The sequence below is a fragment of the Bombina bombina genome, chromosome 6 (genome assembly GCF_027579735.1).
Source record: "Bombina bombina isolate aBomBom1 chromosome 6, aBomBom1.pri, whole genome shotgun sequence".
Taxonomy (NCBI): Eukaryota; Metazoa; Chordata; class Amphibia; order Anura; family Bombinatoridae; genus Bombina; species Bombina bombina.
The window spans coordinates 810185247-810205270 of NC_069504.1; the positions used below are offsets into that span (position 1 = coordinate 810185247).

The following is a 20024-nucleotide window of genomic DNA, read 5'->3' on the forward strand; positions in this document are numbered from 1 at the left end:
CATGTCTGGAATGCCCCACAGTTGAGTAATTTGGGCAAAGATTTCCGGATGGAGTTCCCACTCCCCCGGATGTAATGTCTGACGACTCAGAAAATCCGCTTCCCAATTTTCCACTCCTGGGATGTGGATTGCAGACAGGTGGCAGGAGTGAGTCTCCGCCCATTGAATGATTTTGGTCACTTCTTCCATCGCCAGGGAACTCCTTGTTCCCCCCTGATGGTTGATGTACGCAACAGTCGTCATGTTGTCTGATTGAAACCGTATGAACTTGGCCTTTGCTAGCTGAGGCCAAGCCTTGAGAGCATTGAGTATCGCCCTCAGTTCCAGAATATTTATTGGTAGAAGAGATTCTTCCCGAGACCAAAGACCCTGAGCTTTCAGGGGTCCCCAGACCGCGCCCCAGCCCATCAGACTGGCGTCGGTCGTGACAATGACCCACTCTGGTCTGCGGAAGTTCATCCCTTGTGACAGGTTGTCCAGGGACAGCCACCAACGGAGTGAATCTCTGGTCCTCTGATTTACTTGTATCGTCGGAGACAAGTCTGTATAGTCCCCATTCCACTGACTGAGCATGCACAGTTGTAATGGTCTTAGATGAATGCGCGCAAAAGGAACTATGTCCATTGCCGCTACCATCAAACCTATTACTTCCATGCACTGCGCTATGGAAGGAAGAGGAACGGAATGAAGTATTTGACAAGAGTTCAGAAGTTTTGTTTTTCTGGCCTCTGTCAGAAAAATCCTCATTTCTAAGGAGTCTATTATTGTTCCCAAGAAGGGAACCCTTGTTGACGGAGATAGAGAACTCTTTTCTACGTTCACTTTCCATCCGTGAGATCTGAGAAAGGCCAGGACTATGTCCGTGTGAGCCTTTGCTTGAGGAAGGGACGACGCTTGAATCAGAATGTCGTCCAAGTAAGGTACTACTGCAATGCCCCTTGGTCTTAGCACCGCTAGAAGGGACCCTAGTACCTTTGTGAAAATCCTTGGAGCAGTGGCTAATCCGAAAGGAAGTGCCACGAACTGGTAATGCTTGTCCAGGAATGCGAACCTTAGGAACCGATGATGTTCCTTGTGGATAGGAATATGTAGATACGCATCCTTTAAATCCACCGTGGTCATGAATTGACCTTCCTGGATGGAAGGAAGAATTGTTCGAATGGTTTCCATTTTGAACGATGGAACCTTGAGAAACTTGTTTAGGATCTTGAGATCTAAGATTGGTCTGAACGTTCCCTCTTTTTTGGGAACTACGAACAGATTGGAGTAGAACCCCATCCCTTGTTCTCCTGATGGAACGGGATGAATCACTCCCATTTTTAACAGGTCTTCTACACAATGTAAGAATGCCTGTCTCTTTATGTGGTCTGAAGACAATTGAGACCTGTGGAACCTCCCCCTTGGGGGAAGCCCCTTGAATTCCAGAAGATAACCTTGGGAGACTATTTCTAGTGCCCAAGGATCCAGAACATCTCTTGCCCAAGCCTGAGCGAAGAGAGAGAGTCTGCCCCCCACCAGATCCGGTCCCGGATCGGGGGCCAACATTTCATGCTGTCTTGGTAGCAGTGGCAGGCTTCTTGGCCTGCTTTCCCTTGTTCCAGCCTTGCATTGGTCTCCAGGCTGGCTTGGCTTGAGAAGTATTACCCTCTTGCTTAGAGGACGTAGCACTTGGGGCTGGTCCGTTTCTACGAAAGGGACGAAAATTAGGTTTATTTTTTGCCTTGAAAGACCTATCCTGAGGAAGGGCGTGGCCCTTACCCCCAGTGATATCCGAGATAATCTCTTTCAAGTCAGGGCCAAACAGCGTTTTCCCCTTGAAAGGAATGTTAAGCAATTTGTTCTTGGAAGACGCATCCGCTGACCAAGATTTCAACCAAAGCGCTCTGCGCGCCACAATAACAAACCCAGAATTCTTCGCCGCTAACCTAGCCAATTGCAAAGTGGCGTCTAGGGTGAAAGAATTAGCCAATTTGAGAGCACGGATTCTGTCCATAATCTCCTCATAAGGAGGAGAATCACTAGTGATCGCCTTCTCTAGCTCATCGAACCAGAAACACGCGGCTGTAGTGACAGGAACAATGCATGAAATTGGTTGTAGAAGGTAACCTTGCTGAACAAACATCTTTTTAAGCAAACCTTCTAATTTTTTATCCATAGGATCTTTAAAAGCACAACTATCTTCTATGGGTATAGTGGTGCGTTTGTTTAGAGTAGAAACCGCCCCCTCGACCTTGGGGACTGTCTGCCATAAGTCCTTTCTGGGGTCGACCATAGGAAACAATTTTTTAAATATGGGGGGAGGGACGAAAGGTATACCGGGCCTTTCCCATTCTTTATTTACAATGTCCGCCACCCGCTTGGGTATAGGAAAAGCTTCTGGGGGCCCCGGGACCTCTAGGAACTTGTCCATTTTACATAGTTTCTCTGGGATGATCAAATTCTCACAATCATCCAGAGTGGATAACACCTCCTTAAGCAGAGCGCGGAGATGTTCCAACTTAAATTTAAATGTAATCACATCAGGTTCAGCTTGTTGAGAAATTTTCCCTGAATCTGAAATTTCTCCCTCAGACAAAACCTCCCTGGCCCCCTCAGACTGGTGTAGGGGCACTTCAGAACCAATATCATCAGCGTCCTCATGCTCTTCAGTATTTTCTAAAACAGAGCAGTCGCGCTTACGCTGATAAGTGGGCATTTTGGCTAAAATGTTTTTGATAGAATTATCCATTACAGCCGTTAATTGTTGCATAGTAAGGAGTATTGGCGCGCTAGATGTACTAGGGGCCTCCTGAGTGGGCAAGACTGGTGTAGACGAAGGAGGAGATGATGCAGTACCATGCTTACTCCCCTCACTTGAGGAATCATCTTGGGCATCATTTTCTCTAAATTTTGTGTCACATAAATCACATCTATTTAAATGAGAAGGAACCTTGGCTTCCCCACATTCAGAACACAGTCTATCTGGTAGTTCAGACATGTTAAACAGGCATAAACTTGATAACAAAGTACAAAAAACGTTTTAAAATAAAACCGTTACTGTCACTTTAAATTTTAAACTGAACACACTTTATTACTGCAATTGCGAAAAAGTATGAAGGAATTGTTCAAAATTCACCAAAATTTCACCACAGTGTCTTAAAGCCTTAAAAGTATTGCACACCAAATTTGGAAGCTTTAACCCTTAAAATAACGGAACCGGAGCCGTTTTTATCTTTAACCCCTTTACAGTCCCTGGTATCTGCTTTGCTGAGACCCAACCAAGCCCAAAGGGGAATACGATACCAAATGACGCCTTCAGAAAGTCTTTTCTATGTATCAGAGCTCCTCACACATGCGACTGCATGTCATGCTTCTCAAAAACAAGTGCACAATACCGGCGCGAAAATGAGGCTCTGCCTATGATTAGGGAAAGCCCCTAGAGAATAAGGTGTCCAAAACAGTGCCTGCCGATATTATTTTACCAAATACCCAGATTAAAATGATTCCTCAAGGCTAAATATGTGAATATATGAATCGATTTAGCCCAGAAAATGTCTACAGTCTTAAAAAGCCCTTGTGAAGCCCTTATTTACTGTCTGTAATAAAAATGGCTTACCGGATCCCATAGGGAAAATGACAGCTTCCAGCATTACATCGTCTTGTTAGAATGTGTCATACCTCAAGCAGCAAAAGTCTGCTCACTGTTCCCCCAACTGAAGTTAATTCCTCTCAACAGTCCTGTGTGGAACAGCCATCGATTTTAGTAACGGTTGCTAAAATCATTTTCCTCTTACAAACAGAAATCTTCATCTCTTTTCTGTTTCAGAGTAAATAGTACATACCAGCACTATTTTAAAATAACAAACTCTTGATTGAATAATAAAAACTACAGTTAAACACTAAAAAACTCTAAGCCATCTCCGTGGAGATGTTGCCTGTACAACGGCAAAGAGAATGACTGGGGTAGGCGGAGCCTAGGAGGGATCATGTGACCAGCTTTGCTGGGCTCTTTGCCATTTCCTGTTGGGGAAGAGAATATCCCACAAGTAAGGATGACGCCGTGGACCGGACACACCTATGTTGGAGAAATAAACCGTTACTGTCACTTTAAATTTTAAACTGAACACACTTTATTACTGCAATTGCGAAAAAGTATGAAGGAATTGTTCAAAATTCACCAAAATTTCACCACAGTGTCTTAAAGCCTTAAAAGTATTGCACACCAAATTGGGAAGCTTTAACCCTTAAAATAACGGAACCGGAGCCGTTTTTATATTTAACCCCTTTACAGTCCCTGGTATCTGCTTTGCTGAGACCCAACCAAGCCCAAAGGGGAATACGATACCAAATGACGCCTTCAGAAAGTCTTTTCTATGTATCAGAGCTCCTCACACATGCATCCGCATGTCATGCTTCTCAAAAACAAGTGCGCAATACAGGCGCGAAAATGAGACTCTGCCTATGATTAGGGAAAGCCCCTAGAGAATAAGGTGTCCAATACAGTGCCTGCCGGTTATTTTACATAATTCCCAAGATTAAAATAATTCCTCAAGGCTATGGAGTATAAAATATAAATCGATTTAGCCCAGAAAATGTCTACAGTCTTAGAAAGCCCTTGTGAAGCCCTTTTTTTCTTTCTGTAATAAAAATGGCTTACCGGATCCCATAGGGAAAATGACAGCTTCCAGCATTACATCGTCTTGTTAGAATGTGTCATACCTCAAGCAGCAAAAGTCTGCTCACTGTTCCCCCAACTGAAGTTAATTCCTCTCAACAGTCCTGTGTGGAACAGCCATCGATTTTAGTAACGGTTGCTAAAATCATTTTCCTCTTACAAACAGAAATCTTCATCTCTTTTCTGTTTCAGAGTAAATAGTACATACCAGCACTATTTCAAAATAACAAACTCTTGATTGAATAATAAAAACTACAGTTAAACACTAAAAAACTCTAAGCCATCTCCGTGGAGATGTTGCCTGTACAACGGCAAAGAGAATGACTGGGGAAGGCGGAGCCTAGGAGGGATCATGTGACCAGCTTTGCTGGGCTCTTTGCCATTTCCTGTTGGGGAAGAGAATATCCCACAAGTAAGGATGACGCCGTGGACCGGACACACCTATGTTGGAGAAAAAATGTTAATGTGAAAAAAAACTGTACTGCGCCTTTAAATTTTAAAAGCGCAACTATTTTTCCGATAGCTGCAAAAACGTGTTTGGGACAGAAAAAGTTATTTTAAAGTGCCCAACATAGTCTATTAGTATTGCATCCACTTGCTGAGATATGTAATAACAACAATATATATCAATATAACAGTACTTTATTTAATATCTTAATTTGGCCTCTGGAATACACTTGCTGCAGCCTAATAAGCCTGAAAAACCCTTTGAAGGTCGAGACAACTTAGGCCCCACCGGAACTCCAGCCTCTGCTTGCTTTGCGATCCCGCATGGGTCGCAAAGTAAAAATAACCAACAAAATAAAGCCATGTGCCTCTTGAATACACAGAAACATTGCAACACTGCACTCCTTCAGGCTAGAGATAAAGTTAACAGCCCTTAAGTAAACCGCAGCTCCCAGCGTCTAGCCCTTGATAATCCTTAAAGATATATTTACTTTGGCAAATAGTATAAAGGGATTCCAGGTACACCATTTCCTTTCCTATAGTGTATACTGCTTACCCTTCCCTATATAGGGAAGCCTGTTATGATGCATCAAGTCTCCCCAGAAAACAAAAGACTGAACATACCTCAATGCTGCTTGTAGCAAGACACCGTTCTCCACACTGAAGATTTCGCTTACACTACCTTCGCTGTGGGAACATCACAGATTTTAGATGTTTGCTAAGATCATCAACATCAGGGCAGAAAATAAGATGTCTCCACTCCTTTTAGGAGCAATGGACTGACGATTTCCCCCTGAGAAAAATAGTACTCGCTGGCACGATTTTAAAATAAAAAAACTTCTTGATTGAAGAATCTAAACTAACACCTCACTTTACCTCTTCCTATCACTAACACAGGCAAAGAGAATGACTGGAGGTGGAGGGAAGGGAGGAGCTATATATACAGCTCTGCTGTGGTGCTCTTTGCCACTTCCTGTTAGCAGGAGGATAAATCCCACAAGGATGAAATCTGTGGACTCATCGTATCTTTGTAAAAGAAATAGAATCATTATGTAAATATATTCTTACAACTGCCCACTTCAAAAGTAATTTTTTTTGTGAGCTAATGGTATGAACTGTTCTTCTATCTGCACTATAGCTATACACAAAAATAAATAAATGTGTGCGCCGTATAGCTAGAGCGCCGATTAGCACATTTTATTGCTCACTTGTGTCCTTTAGGATACTTACTAGCATACCCTTAGAACACTGTTTTTCAAACCTGTCCACAGGCCTCCCCAACAGGCCAGGTTTTCAGGATTACCTTGGATGAGAGCAGGTAAAATAACCAGGTTTACTAATCAGCTGATTATTTCACCTGTGCTCCAGTTCGGATATCCTCAAAATGTGGCCTGGAAGGGAGGCCTGAGGACAAGTTTCAAAACAGGTGCCTTAGAGTAATCTTAATATATATTAACCTAAAAACTATACAGTTATTCCAAACCCTATTATCTTCGTAAATGAACTCCACAGAATATAATAAAACACGTTTTAGGCAGCATATTTATTAATCTTTAAAATAATCAGGATTTTCAGACATTTATTGCGACTGCATTTTATTTCTAATATGTATTTTTGTTTTTTATTTACCACCATGTAAACCATTCCAGCTATAATTTTACCACTATGATGCTGAATACAGACAGTATGTTTAAATACCTTGAATATTTTGCTCCACAAAAAAAGTGTTCTATGTAAGGTGAGTGGACATTTATACAAACGCATAAAAAGTCACATCCATTAACAAATACATTGTCATCTTCCATATAATATGCCAAAGTCTGAATGGACTGGTATACATCAGTACAGGACAAATAGGACAGACTGCGTGCATCATGAGAGCAATGGAATGAAGGCCAGTTAAAGGGACATAAAAACTGCTAAGCATAACTACAACAACATGGTAACTTCTCGCCAAGCCATTATTATTTTTTCTCCTGTGCATGCAGCTCTCATCAGTCGTCCCCTTAGTTAACCCTTTACAAGTGCCAGTTAGTGAAGTGCGTGCATTGCTTTATATTATTCCTGAAGGCTTATTTGAAATTTGTTATGTAACTCAAACTATGTCACAAAAAAAACCTTCAGAAATTTAAAGGTTCCTTATTGTGCGAGCCAAAGCTAAGTGCAAAGTACGAAAAGCTAGCAACATTCCTGATGTGTAAATGCCCACTGCTAGAATACATGTGCACCAAGGTGGTGGTGGTGCCCAGTATAAAGATGCATGGTATCACCAACCAGCACCTGTAAAATGTCAAAAAAACGAGATGGCTCTGAATAGAGCTAAAGCCACAGGAGGGAAAACAATAGCATGGTGAGTAGTGTGTTCAGCAGTTTACTGTACCTTTAAAATAAGAGACTGGTTTAATTGTGATAGAATTGCCTGTTTAATAAACTTTAAAGGGACATAAAACCCCAAATGTTTCTCTGTCCAATGTACTTCTATTATCAATTTTTCTTAGTTTTTCTTTATTGAAAAGCAGGAAAGTAAGTTCAGGAGTGTGCATGCCTACAGCACTATATGCCAGCAGTTTTGCAACAATATTATATATTAGCAAGAGCACTAGATGACAGCACTATATCCTGTCATGTAGTGCGCCAGACGTGGACACTACCTGTCAAGATTACTCTTCAACAAAGAAATAACAGAAGTAAATTGGAAACTTTTTTTAAATTGTATCATGAATCATGAAAGAAAAAAATTAGGTTTCATGTCCCTTAAAGCAGAGGGATGCAATGCAGCCTCTCTTTCAGTCATGGCTCTATAACATATAATGTAATGAATGTGTTTCAAATTTTAAAGTTACTCAACATTTTAGAAGAGTGGAATGATTAAAAAAATGTATTTATCTACTATATTTAAAAATATAAATCTAATATTTAAAACAATAAGAGGTGGGAGGGATTAAGTGCTCTTAGAGCGTTAGGAATATTTGCCTTCTCCTAGTGCCCAGGAGTAATGGCTAATGGACTATCACCACCTTATGAAATAAATGGGCTATTAAATGCTGTCCTCTATAGGACAAAGGTGCAATGTTAGAGATTTTTTTAAATTAGGTAAAACTTAAGACAGTAAAACAGTAATACATTTAAAATGGATAAAAAACATACCACTATTGCTTGCTACAAACATATATAGATAAATATATATATATTGCAAAGCTGTATAAAAGTGTTAAGAAAATAAAAGCAAAATGATCATTACGCTTTCTACAAATACATTCAAAGTGCATATATAGTGCTTAAAAAAAGCTTATTGCTCTTAAATGAATATCAAGGCAAATAGCAAAAGGAGAACTTTTCATTTATATTCACACAAACATCCATGCAATATGTGGTTTCTTCCAGGATATTGTGTACAATCTTGCCACAAAACTCTGGTGCATTACAATCTCATAATATTGAGGTGACAGTATATGATAAGCTCTGAAGAGGGCAATGTACAGTCAGAAGGCACAGTTTCACCCATGAATCAGTGAGCTTTCTTTCAAATTCCAGTGCCTATAAGAACTTTAAAAGGTTAAGAAGACTGTTCCTCCTCTATTGTGGTATTGTTCATCATGCCTAATATTTGATTATCAGCATCTTCTGGAAGAGCCTCATTCCTCCAGTACACGTAGCAGTCTGTGTCTGCCACATCTAGCAGTTCCTCCAATGATGCCACCACAGTATTGTGGTCTTTCACGACCTCAGGGTAGTGAGAAACAGAATGCGTGATCCGTAGTGACCTTCGCACAGGGGTCAGAAGTTTCCATTGTTGGCTACTGGCTTCACTCTTTTTGCTGCATGGGGAAAAAAAGCCAGTAATAAACAAAGAAATTAAGTGGTCTTAAGGAGGGATATCTTATATACCTCAGAAAATACATATGCTGTATCACAACTAAACATTCTATTGACAGGGCAAGAAATTCATGAACATAAAGTACAAGAATTACAAAAAACGTAATTTATGCTTACCTGATAAATTTATTTATTTCTTGATATGGTGAGTCCATGGCATCATCAATTGCTAGTGGGAATATAACTCCTAGCCAGCAGGAGGAGGCAAAGAGCACCACAACAAAGATGTTAAATGTCACTTCCCTTATCCATAACCCCCAGTCATTCAGCTGAAGGGAAATGGATATAGATGATAACACAAAGGTGTAGAGGTGCCTGAGGTGTTTGTAAAAAATAAATCTTAAAATAAAGGGCGGCCCGTGGACTCACTATATCCGGAAAGAAATACATTTATCAGGTAAGTATAAATTATGTTTTCTTTCCTAAGATATGGTGAGTCCACGGCATCATCAATTAGCAGTGGAAACCAATACCCAAGCTAGAGGACACAGATGATTAGGCAGGGACAAGACAGGTAACCTAAACAGAAGGCACCACCGCTTGAAGAACCTTTCTCCCAAAATTAACCTCAGCCAAAGCAAAAGGATCAAATTTGAAAAATTTGGAAAAAGTATGCAGAGAAGACCAAGTTGCAGCCTTGCAAATCTGTTCCACAGAAGCTTCATTTTTGAAAGCCCAAGAAAAGGAGACAGCTCTCATGGAATGAACCGTAATTTCCTCAGGAGGCTGCTGACTAGCAGTCTCATAGCAAAACGAAAAATACCTCTCAACCAGAGAGAAAGAGAAATAGTAGAAAACTTTCTGACCTCTATGAAAGATAAGATAATGCGAATCCCACTGCAAAGCTAAGAGTTCCAACACTCTCCGAGCAGAAGAGATAGCAATAACAAAAACCTTTCAAGATAACAACTTAATATCTATGGAATGCAATGGCTCAAACAGAGCCTGCTGCAAAGCTTTAAGAACAAAGTTAAAGCTCCAAGGAGGAGCAACAGACTTAAACACAGGCCTGATTCTAACCAAGGCCTGACAAAAAGATTGCATATCTGGCACGTCAGCCAGACGCATATGAAACAAAATAGATAATGCAGAAACCGGACTCTTCAGAGTACTGACTGACAAACCCTTCTCCAGACCTTGATGGAGAAAAGACAAAACTCTATAAATCCTGACCCTACTCCTATAGTAGCCTATGGATTCACACCAAAAAGATATTTACGCCATGTCTTAAGGTAAAATCTTTCTAGTAACAGGCTTGCGAGCCTGACTTATGGTCTCAATGACCGACTCAGAAAAACCACGCTTAGACAGAACTAAGCGTTCAATCTCCAAGCAGTCAGCTTTAGAGGAATGATATTTGGATGAAAGAAGGGACCCTGAATCAGAAGGTCCTTCCTCAGAGGAAAACTCCAAGGCAGAAGAGAAGAAATCTCCACTAGGTCTGCATACCAGGTCCTGCGAAGCCATGCAGGGGCTATTAGCATTACCAATGCTCTCTCCTGTTTGATACGAGCAATGACTTGTGGAAGGAAAGCAAACGGAGAAAATAGGTATGCAAGAATGAAATCCCAAGAATCCGCCAGAGCATCTATCTGGGCGGTCTGCGGATCACTCGACCTTGAACCTACCTTGGAAGCTTGGTGTTCTGCCAAAACGTCCTCAGAAGCCAACTCAGGAACCCTACATTTGAGGATTTACACAGAGAACAACTCCTAGTAGAGAGACTCCCGAAATGAGATCTGTCTGTTCAAAAAGTCAAATTCTCAGTCGTCCACCCCTGGAAAGAGTATGACAGACAGCAATTGTGAGCTCTTGTCAACTAATTTAGATCTATCCTCTGAGACAGATCCGAATGTTCTCCATTTTTATGGAAAATAGCAAAGGGAATGATGTCTATGGAAAACATCAGACCAATGCCCTCCATATTGAGTCACTGAAAATTGAAGGGAAAAACAACTGCTGCCTGATTCAAACTCCCAACCCTCTGGTTGTAAAATGACTAAGCTATTTTACGGCCACTAGAGCTGTTGGCCAGACAGTAGACTGCAGAGAGAGAGGAAAATGAATAAATCCTTGATTATCTGACTTCTGTTAGAGATCTTCTCCTAGATATAGAATCTATTAAGGTCCAAACCTACTGCACTTGGTGTTGCCAGACGGTTTCCCATCCAGGTACTGACCAAGCCTGGCCCTGCTTAACCTCCGAGATCAGACGGAATCAGGTGCAATCAGGGCAGTGTGGCGGAAGACTCAAATAAATCACCCTTGTTATAACAAGGGAACTTTTCTCCAGATTTCTTTCCCATCCAAGGGAAAGTAGATTGGACAAGATCTTTTTACAGAGAGTTTGCTCGAAGGAAGGATGACACCTGAACCATACATTGTCTAGATCAAGAGACCAATAAATACACATCCTTTAGGTCTATGTTTGTTAAGAACAGGACCTCTAAAACCAAAGGAAAAAGGATACTATTTTGAAGGTCAGACCCTGAAAAAACTTGAGGTAAATACCTAGATTCCGTTCCTAGACTGGGATCGGAATTACCATTCCCAGAGAGGAAAATCCTGAATCCAAGGTTCCGACAGGCTGCAACCAATTTCAAACGTCTCTTGTCTGTTAGAGACAAAGTCATGGACACTGAATCTATCTGGAAACCTAAAAAGGTTACCTTTGTCTGAGGAATCAAATAACTTTTTGGTAAATTGATCCTCCAACCATGTCTTTGAAGAAACAACACTAGTTGATTTGTGTGAGATTCTGCAGAATGTAAAGACTGAGCGAGTACCAAGATATCGTCCAAATAAGGAAATACCGCCATACCCGCTCTCTGATTACAGAGAGTAGGGCACCTAGAACCTTTGAAAAGATTCTTGGAGCTGTCACTAGGCCAAAAGGAAGAGCAAAAAATTGGTAATGCTTGTCTAGAAAAGAGAATCTCAGGAACTGATTGTGATCTGGATGAATCGGAATATGAAGATATGCATCCTGTAAGTCTATTGTGGACATATAATGCCCTTGCTGAACAAAAGGCAGAATAGTCCTTATAGTTACCATTTTGAAAGTTGGTACTCCTACATATCGATTCATAATCTTTAGATCAAAAACTGGTCTGAATGAATTTTCTTTCTTTGGAACAATGAATAGATTTGAATAAAACACCAGCCCCTGTTCCTGAAACGGAACTGGCATGATTACCCCTGATAACTCCAGGTCTGAAACACACTTCATGAAAGCCTGAGCCGGAATGCGTGAGAGAAAAAAATCTTCTCACAGGCGGTCTTACTCTGGATCCTATTCTGTACCCCTGAGACAATATTCTGGATCCAATGATTTTGGACCGAATTGATCCAAACATCTTTGAAAAATTTTAATCTGCCCCCTACCAGCTGAGCTGGAATGAAGGCCGCACCTTCATGCGGACTTGGGGGCTGGTTTTGATCTCTTAAATGGCTTGGATTTATTCCAATTGGAAGCAGATTCCTTGGGAGAAGGATTAGGTTTCAGTTCCTTATTTTGTCGAAAGGAACGAAAACGGTTAGAAGCTTTAGATTTACCCTTAGGTCTTTTATCCTGAGGCAAAAAAACTCCCTACTCCCCAGTGACAGTTGAAATTATTGAATCCAACTGAGAAGCAAATAATTTATTACCTTGGAAAGAAAGAGATAGCAATCTGGACTTAGAAGTCATATCAGCATTCCAAGATTTGAGCCACAAAGCTCTTCTAGCTAAAATAGCTTAAGATATAGATTTAACATCAATTTTGATAATATAAAAAATGGCATCACAAATGAAATTATTAGCATGTTGAATCAACTTAACAATGCTAGTCAAATCATGATCCGATACTTGTTGCGCTTAAGTTTCCAACAAAAAAGTTGAAGCAGCAGCAACATCAGCCAAAGAAATTGCAGGCCTAAGAAGATGACCTGAATATAAATAAGCTTTCCTTAGATAAGATTCAAGTTTCCTATCTAAAGGATCTTTAAAAGAAGTACTATCTTCCGTAGGAATAGTAGTACGTTTAGCAAGAGTAGTGTATAGCCCCATCAACTTTGGGGATTTTTTCCCAAAACTCCAATCTAACTGCTGGCAAAGGATACAAATTTTTAAACCTTGAAGAAGGAATAAAAGAAGTACCAGGCCTATTCCATTCCTTAGAAATCATACCAGAAATAGCATCAGGAACTGGAAAAACCTCTGGAAAAACCACAAGAGGTTTATAAACAGAATTTAAACATTTACTAGTTTTACTATCAAGAGGACTAGTTTCCTCCATATCTAATGTAATCAACACTTCTTTTAATAAAGAACGAATATACTCCATTTTAAATAAATAAGAGGATTTGTCAGTGTCAATATCTGAGGCAGGATCTTCTGAATCAGATAGATCCTCATCAGAGAAGGATAATTCAGTATGTTGCTGGTCAATTGAAATTTCATCAACCTTATGAGAAGTTTTAAAAGACCTTTTACGTTTATTAGAAGGCGGAATGGCAGACAAAGCCTTCTGAATAGAATCATAAATAAATTATTTTAAATTTATAGGTATATCTTGTGCATTAGATGTTGAGGGAACAGCAACAGGTAATGAACTACTACTGATGGATACATTCTCTGCATATAAAAGTTTATCATGACAACTATTACAAACCACAGCTGGAGGTATAACCTCCACAAGTTTACAACAAATGCACTTAGCTTTGGTAGAACTGTTATCAGGCCGCAGGGTTCCAACAGAGATTTCTGAGACAGGATCACATTGAGACATCTTGCAAATGTAAGAGAAAAAAAATAACATATAAAGCAAAATTATCAATTTCCTTATATGGCAGTTTCAGGAATGGGAAAAAATGCAAACAGCATAGCCCTCTGACATAGACAAAAGGCAGCAGGCAAAAAAGAATAGGGTCTTAAATAATGAAAATATTTGCCAAGTATGACGCACAACAAATAGAAAAAATATTATTGGGCGCCAAAAAGGTCCGGAAACGACACACTCGCATCATAGATGACGCAACCTTGTGAAAGGACCCGGCGTCAACTAAGACGCTGGAAATGACGAATTTTCATCAACGAACGTAAGTTCGCATCAACAAAATCTAGCGCCAAGAATGACGCAAAAAACGTTAGCATTTTGCACCCTTGCGAGTCTAATTTTGCCTGCGAATTTGAAAATGACAGTCAATTGAAAAAAGACTATACCCCAGGTAAGAAATAAATTTTCCTAAAAAATGCATTTCCCAGATATGAAACTGACAGTCTGCAAAAGGAAAAATACTGAAAAGCTGAATCATGGCAAATATAAGTACAATACATATATTTAGAACTTTATATAAATACATAAAGTGCCAAACCATAGCTGAGAGTGTCTAAAGTAATAAAAACATACTTACCAGAAGACACCAATCCACATATAGCAGATAGCCAAACCAGTACTGAAACAGTTATCAGTAGAGGTAATGGAATATGAGAGTATATCATCGATCTGAAAAGGGAGGTAGGAGATGAATCTCTACGACCGATAACAGAGAACCTATGAAATAGATCCCCGTGAAGAAAACCATTGCATTCAATAGGTGATACTCCCTTCACATACCTCTGACATTCAGTGTGCTCTGAGAGGAAACGGGCTTCAAAATGCAGAGAAGCGCATATCAACATAGAAATCTTAGCACAAACCTACTTCACCACCTCCATAGGAGGCAAAGTTTGTAAAACTGAATTGTGGGTGTGGTGAGGGGTGTATTTATAGGCATTTTGAGGTTTGGGAAACTTTGCCCCTCCTGGTAGGATTGTATATCCCATACGTCACTAGCTCATAGACTCTTGCCAATTACATGAAAGAAAGAAATAATTTCCACCAGGAACACTTTCAACAAAAACACATTTGCCATCCTAAGTTATGGATGGTCAGTGAAAAACTTAGTAATTGTCATAAAGGAACTCCGCTCCGTTCTTAGCCAGAGAACAATGAGGAGTTACAGACACCAAACTCACCTCCACAAAACTCTAAAATGGTGCCGCTCTGCTTCTATAGGAAGATGAAGACGGAGCTAAGAAGAAAAAAAAACGTCAGAGAGATGAAACAGAGTTCTATTACACTGCCCTTCATCCTGCTGCTAGAACAAACATGTCTTCTGAACAGGGCAATAAACAATAAGGATTAACACTGCTCTACTTTCACTCAAAAAGCGGAGGAAGGTACCCCCCACCTCATATGCCAGGAATATCCACGAGATTCACACCAGAATATGTAGGTCCTCCACACCATATGATAGATGCGACGGGTGACCGGCTTCCTGGCTTGAATGAGAGTATCAATCACCCTCTCAGAAAATCCTCTACTGGCTAAGACTAAGCGTTCAATCTCCACGCAGTCAGCCTCAAAGAATCTAGATTCTGATGCACAAAGGGACCCTGTACCAGCAGATCCCTGCAACAGGGCAACCTCTGCGGAGGGGACGAGGACATCCCCACTTGATCCGCAAACCACGTCCTCCGTGGCCACGACGGAGCAATCAGAATAGTTGACGCTTGCTCCTGTTTGATGCGTGCCACTACACGAGGTAGAAGTGGTAACGGTGGAAATATGTAAACTAGGTTGAATCCCCACGGCACTGCTAAGGCATCTATCAGTTCTGCCTGGGGATCCCTGGACCGCGACCCGTATCTGGGCAGCTTGAAGTTGAGTCTGGACACCATGAGATCTATCTCTGGAGTCCCCCAACTGTTGCAAATCTCCGCAAACACTTTGGGGTGAAGAGACCATTCCCCCGGATGAAACGACTGACTGCTGAGAAAATCCACTTCCCAGTTGTCCACACCTGGGATGTGGATCGCAGAGAGCGAATAGTCGCGGGCCTCCGCCCACTCCAGAATCCGAGAAACTTCTCTCATGGATAGAGGGCTTCTCGTTCCCCCCTGATGGTTTATGTAAGCCACCAAGGTAATGTTGTCCGACTGGAATCTGATAAACTTGGACAACCCCAAGAGAGGCCAAGCCCCCAGAGAGTTGAAGATCGCCCAAAGTTCTAGGATGTTGATCAGGAGAAGAGATTCCTTCCAATTCCACCTGCCCTGTGCCTTCCTGGCACCCCAAACTGAAAGACTTGCGTCCGTAGTCACAATCTCCTAAGATGGTATGAGGAAGGATGTCCCCTGGTACAGCTGATCTGGACGGAGCCCCCAAGAGAGAGATTCCCTCAACCAGTTGTCCAGAGAGATCAGTTGGGATAGGTCCAAATGATCGCCGTTCCACTGCCTCAGCATGTATAGCTAAAGAGGCCTCAGATGGAATCTGGAGAATGCAATGACATCTATAGAGGATACCATGAGCCCAATCACCTCCATGAACCAGGCCACTGATGGCCTTGAAGCGGATTGAAGGGCAAGACAGCTGGAGACAATCTTGCAACGTCTTTGGTCTGTTAGGAATATCTTCATGGCTATGGAATTGATAATCGTGCCTTGGAACTCCACTCTGGTACTGGGAACCAGAGAACTCTTTCCTGAGTTTATCTTCCAACCATGAGATTGCAGAAGGAGAAGGGCTCTCGAATGTTCCACTGCCACCCGGTAGGACAGAGCCTGAACCAGGATGTCATCCAGATAAGGAGCTACTGCTATTCCTCTGGATCTCGCCACCGCGAGAAGAGCTCCTAGAACCTTTGTGAAGATTCTTGGAGCAGTAGCCAGCCCGAAGGGAAGAGCTACAAACTGGAAGTGCTGATCCAGAAAGGTGAACCTTAAGAACCTGAAGTGATCCTTGTGCATTGGCACATGAAGGTAAGTGTCCTTCAAGTCTATCGAAGTCATAAACTGACCCTCTTGAACTAGGGGCAGTATAGACCTTAGCGTCTCCATTTTGAACGATAGAACCGACAAACTTGTTTAAGCACTTTAGGTCAAGAATCGGGCGAAACGTGCCCTCCTTTGGAACCATGAACAGGTTTGAATAGTACCCTAGATCCATTTCTGCTAGAGGTACCGATACAATTACTCCTAGAGAGGAGAGATCCCTCTCACACTCTAGAAAGGCATCTTGCTTCTCTGGTTTTGATGATAGATTTGACAAGAATAATCTGCCCCTGGGAGGTGAGTTTTGAAACCTATCCTGTAACCCTGGGCAACAACCTCCAGAACCTGAGGATCCTGTACGTCTCTCATCCAAGCCTCCGTGAAAAGAGATAGTCTGCCCCCTACGAGATCCAGAGACGGATCGGAGGCCGCCCCTTCATGCCGTTTTTGTCTCGGCAAGCTTCTTGCTCTGCTTGGCTTTGTTCCAAGACTGAGATGGTTTCCAGATACCTTGGATTGCTCGGGTTTTGCGGCAGGCTGCTGTCCTGGGACTTGTCCGAACGAAAGGGACAAAAATTAGGACCCTTAGGTTTATTCTTCTTATCCTCCGGTAGAAAGGTACCCTTGCCCCCTGTAACCGTGGATATGATAGAGTCCAGGCCTGGACCAAAGAGAATCTATCCCTTAAACGGGAGAGAAAGCAATCTAGATTTGGACGTCATGTCAGCAGACCACGACTTCAACCACAGAGCCCTTCCGGGCCAGAACAGAAAAGCCTGATGTCTTGGCATTCAAGCGAATAATCTGCATATTAGCATCACAGATAAACGAATTAGCAACCCTCAGGGCCCTAATTCTTTCCTGTATCTCCTCGAGGGGAGTCTCCACCTGGACCATTTCTGACAGAGAGTAGGTTGCGGCTCCCGCCACTGCAGTGACCGTGGCTGCAGGCTGAAAAACGAACCCTGTGTGTTGAAACATCTTTCTTAACAGGGTCTCTAATTTCTTATCCATGGGTTCCTTAAAAGATGAACTATCCTCAAGCGGGATAGTGGTGCGCTTAGCAAGCGTTGGAGATAGCTCCGTCTACCTTAGGGACAGATCCCCACAATTCTAGCTGTGAATCTGGAACCGGGAACAATTTTTTAAATGAAAAAGAAGGGGAAAAAGACAATCCAAGTCTCTCCCATTCATTCTTAATAATATTCACCATCTTTATGGGAACCGGGAAAGTCTGGGGCACTACCCTGTCCTCATAAACCTTATCGAGCTTAGGAATAGAAGGTTCCTACGGTAACTTTGGTTCTAGAACCTCTAGAGTAGCCAACAACTCTTTTAATAAAAAGCGTAAGTTCTTCATCCTAAACCTAAAGTCTGGTTCCTCCACAACCGGAGGTTTAGAGGCCGCAGATTCCGACCCAGAGAGAGAGTCCTCTGAAGTATCGGAATCCTCTGCATCACCGTATAATCTAGTCTCAGATACATCCAATGGAGTAGATGACCCCTGGGAAGGATAGCAATGTTTAACCTTTTGCTTGTACTTAGCCTGGCGAGGTAAAGTAGTAAAGACTGCAGACACCGCCGTTTGCAACTGCTCAGCAAAATCAGGCTGCAGCATGGCCCCTCCCACAGGAGGATTAGAAGTGCACTGGGGAACTGCATGTGTAATCGGAGATGAATGTAGGGAACGCACCTCGCGGGACAGAGAGCCCTCAGAGGTGGACAGCTGAGTGGTACTAAACATCTTATTTCTTTTAGATAACACTATTTTATCGAGGCATGTGGAACATAGTTGAGAAGGCGGATATACCAAAGCCTCCTCACAATAAACACAGGCATTAGATTTAGGTAAAGAGGGAGTACCCTCTAACATATCAGAGTCCTCCATAACTTGCCCCTTTAATATGGACTTTAACAAGAATTAAAATGGCACCTTTATACTCCCAATGGCCAGGGCACTCACCACTTCCTATAACCCAGGCCCATAGAGAAAATCACTTTCATCTCCTGCAACAGACAGTCAGGAAAGAAAGAGGAAAAAGCCACACCCGGTAACATGGAGTTCCTTGCAGGACCGCCCCTGCAGTCAAGAAAAAAACGCACCAAACAAACAGGCTGCACAGTAATCCAAGGAAGGAAACGCCTGACAGTTCCACATTGCCCGAACAACATCTCACACATGTCGCAGCAAAAACACAATAAAGCAATCATGTATACACCCCCCCCCCCCCGTTCAATAATCACCTTCCGGAGGTATTAACCATTGATTCTATACAGATAAAAGTAGCCACACTGTGACCCTGTCTTTTTGCGTTATCATTACATATATAAAAAATGAAATGATCGGGGGGCGTGTCCGTGCTGTGTTCTAGATAGGACGCATTTTCTGTGGGCTCCAGAGGAAACATTAATAATCTGCCGATTATTATATTTAAACAGCAAGAAAGGAACATACTACCTAAGCACACCGCAATACTGGATATTGTGGCATAATACTTTCCTATTTTCAGCTGGATTCAAGACACTGGAGGACCAGATCGGAGTTTAAGGGCCTATGGCGGCGGCCTTCTTTCCCTAGGCAATCACCTCCCCCCCGGGTAGAGCCGGGTGATCAGTGCTGTCTGAGCAATCAGACTTACTGAGTCTCTACAATTTATAATACAGGACTGAACATTGACAAGTTGATAAGTAACCATTTACACTGCCGGGACCTCTGGAGGGGAAAAGTTATAACCCATGTCGGAGGAAAGTGACCTAGAGCTATGGGAGGACATGCCGGTAAAACTTGCTTCACTTATGCGACGGCTCATGGAGTCTGCACCTTACGACTTTCTTGTACACAGCCTGCAAGGGACAGGGAAGGAGACGGAGCACCAGACTGGGGTGCCTGATAATATACCAGAGAAGCTGCACTTGGAACTACATACTAGCATAGTCGCTACAGGAAGCATTGATACCCAGCAGCATGTCACCCATAATGAAGACGCCAAGGACCTGCCCATTGAGGTACACCGCTACACACAAATCTCCCTAAACGAAGCAGCCCCCCGCACATATTCCCTGCCAGCCCAGCTTAAAGACTGTGAGTCGCCCCTTACTGTAGAAAACACCCTGCACAAATCTCAACCTGACCGATCATACCAAAAACCAGAAGAATCGGTACCTCCGCTCACCTCCCCGCTTTATATGGCGGATTCACCACCGCTCCAGGCTGCCTTGATATTTAACTTGGGGGTAAATAGTTGCGAC

General features: G+C 42.2%; 1 pseudogene; it reads right to left on the bottom strand.

Moving 5' to 3' along the window:
• Nucleotides 1-11108: 11108 nt before the first annotated feature.
• On the bottom strand, nt 11109-11227 carry LOC128665223 (uncharacterized; annotated as a pseudogene).
• Between the last annotated feature and the right edge of the window lie 8797 nt (nt 11228-20024).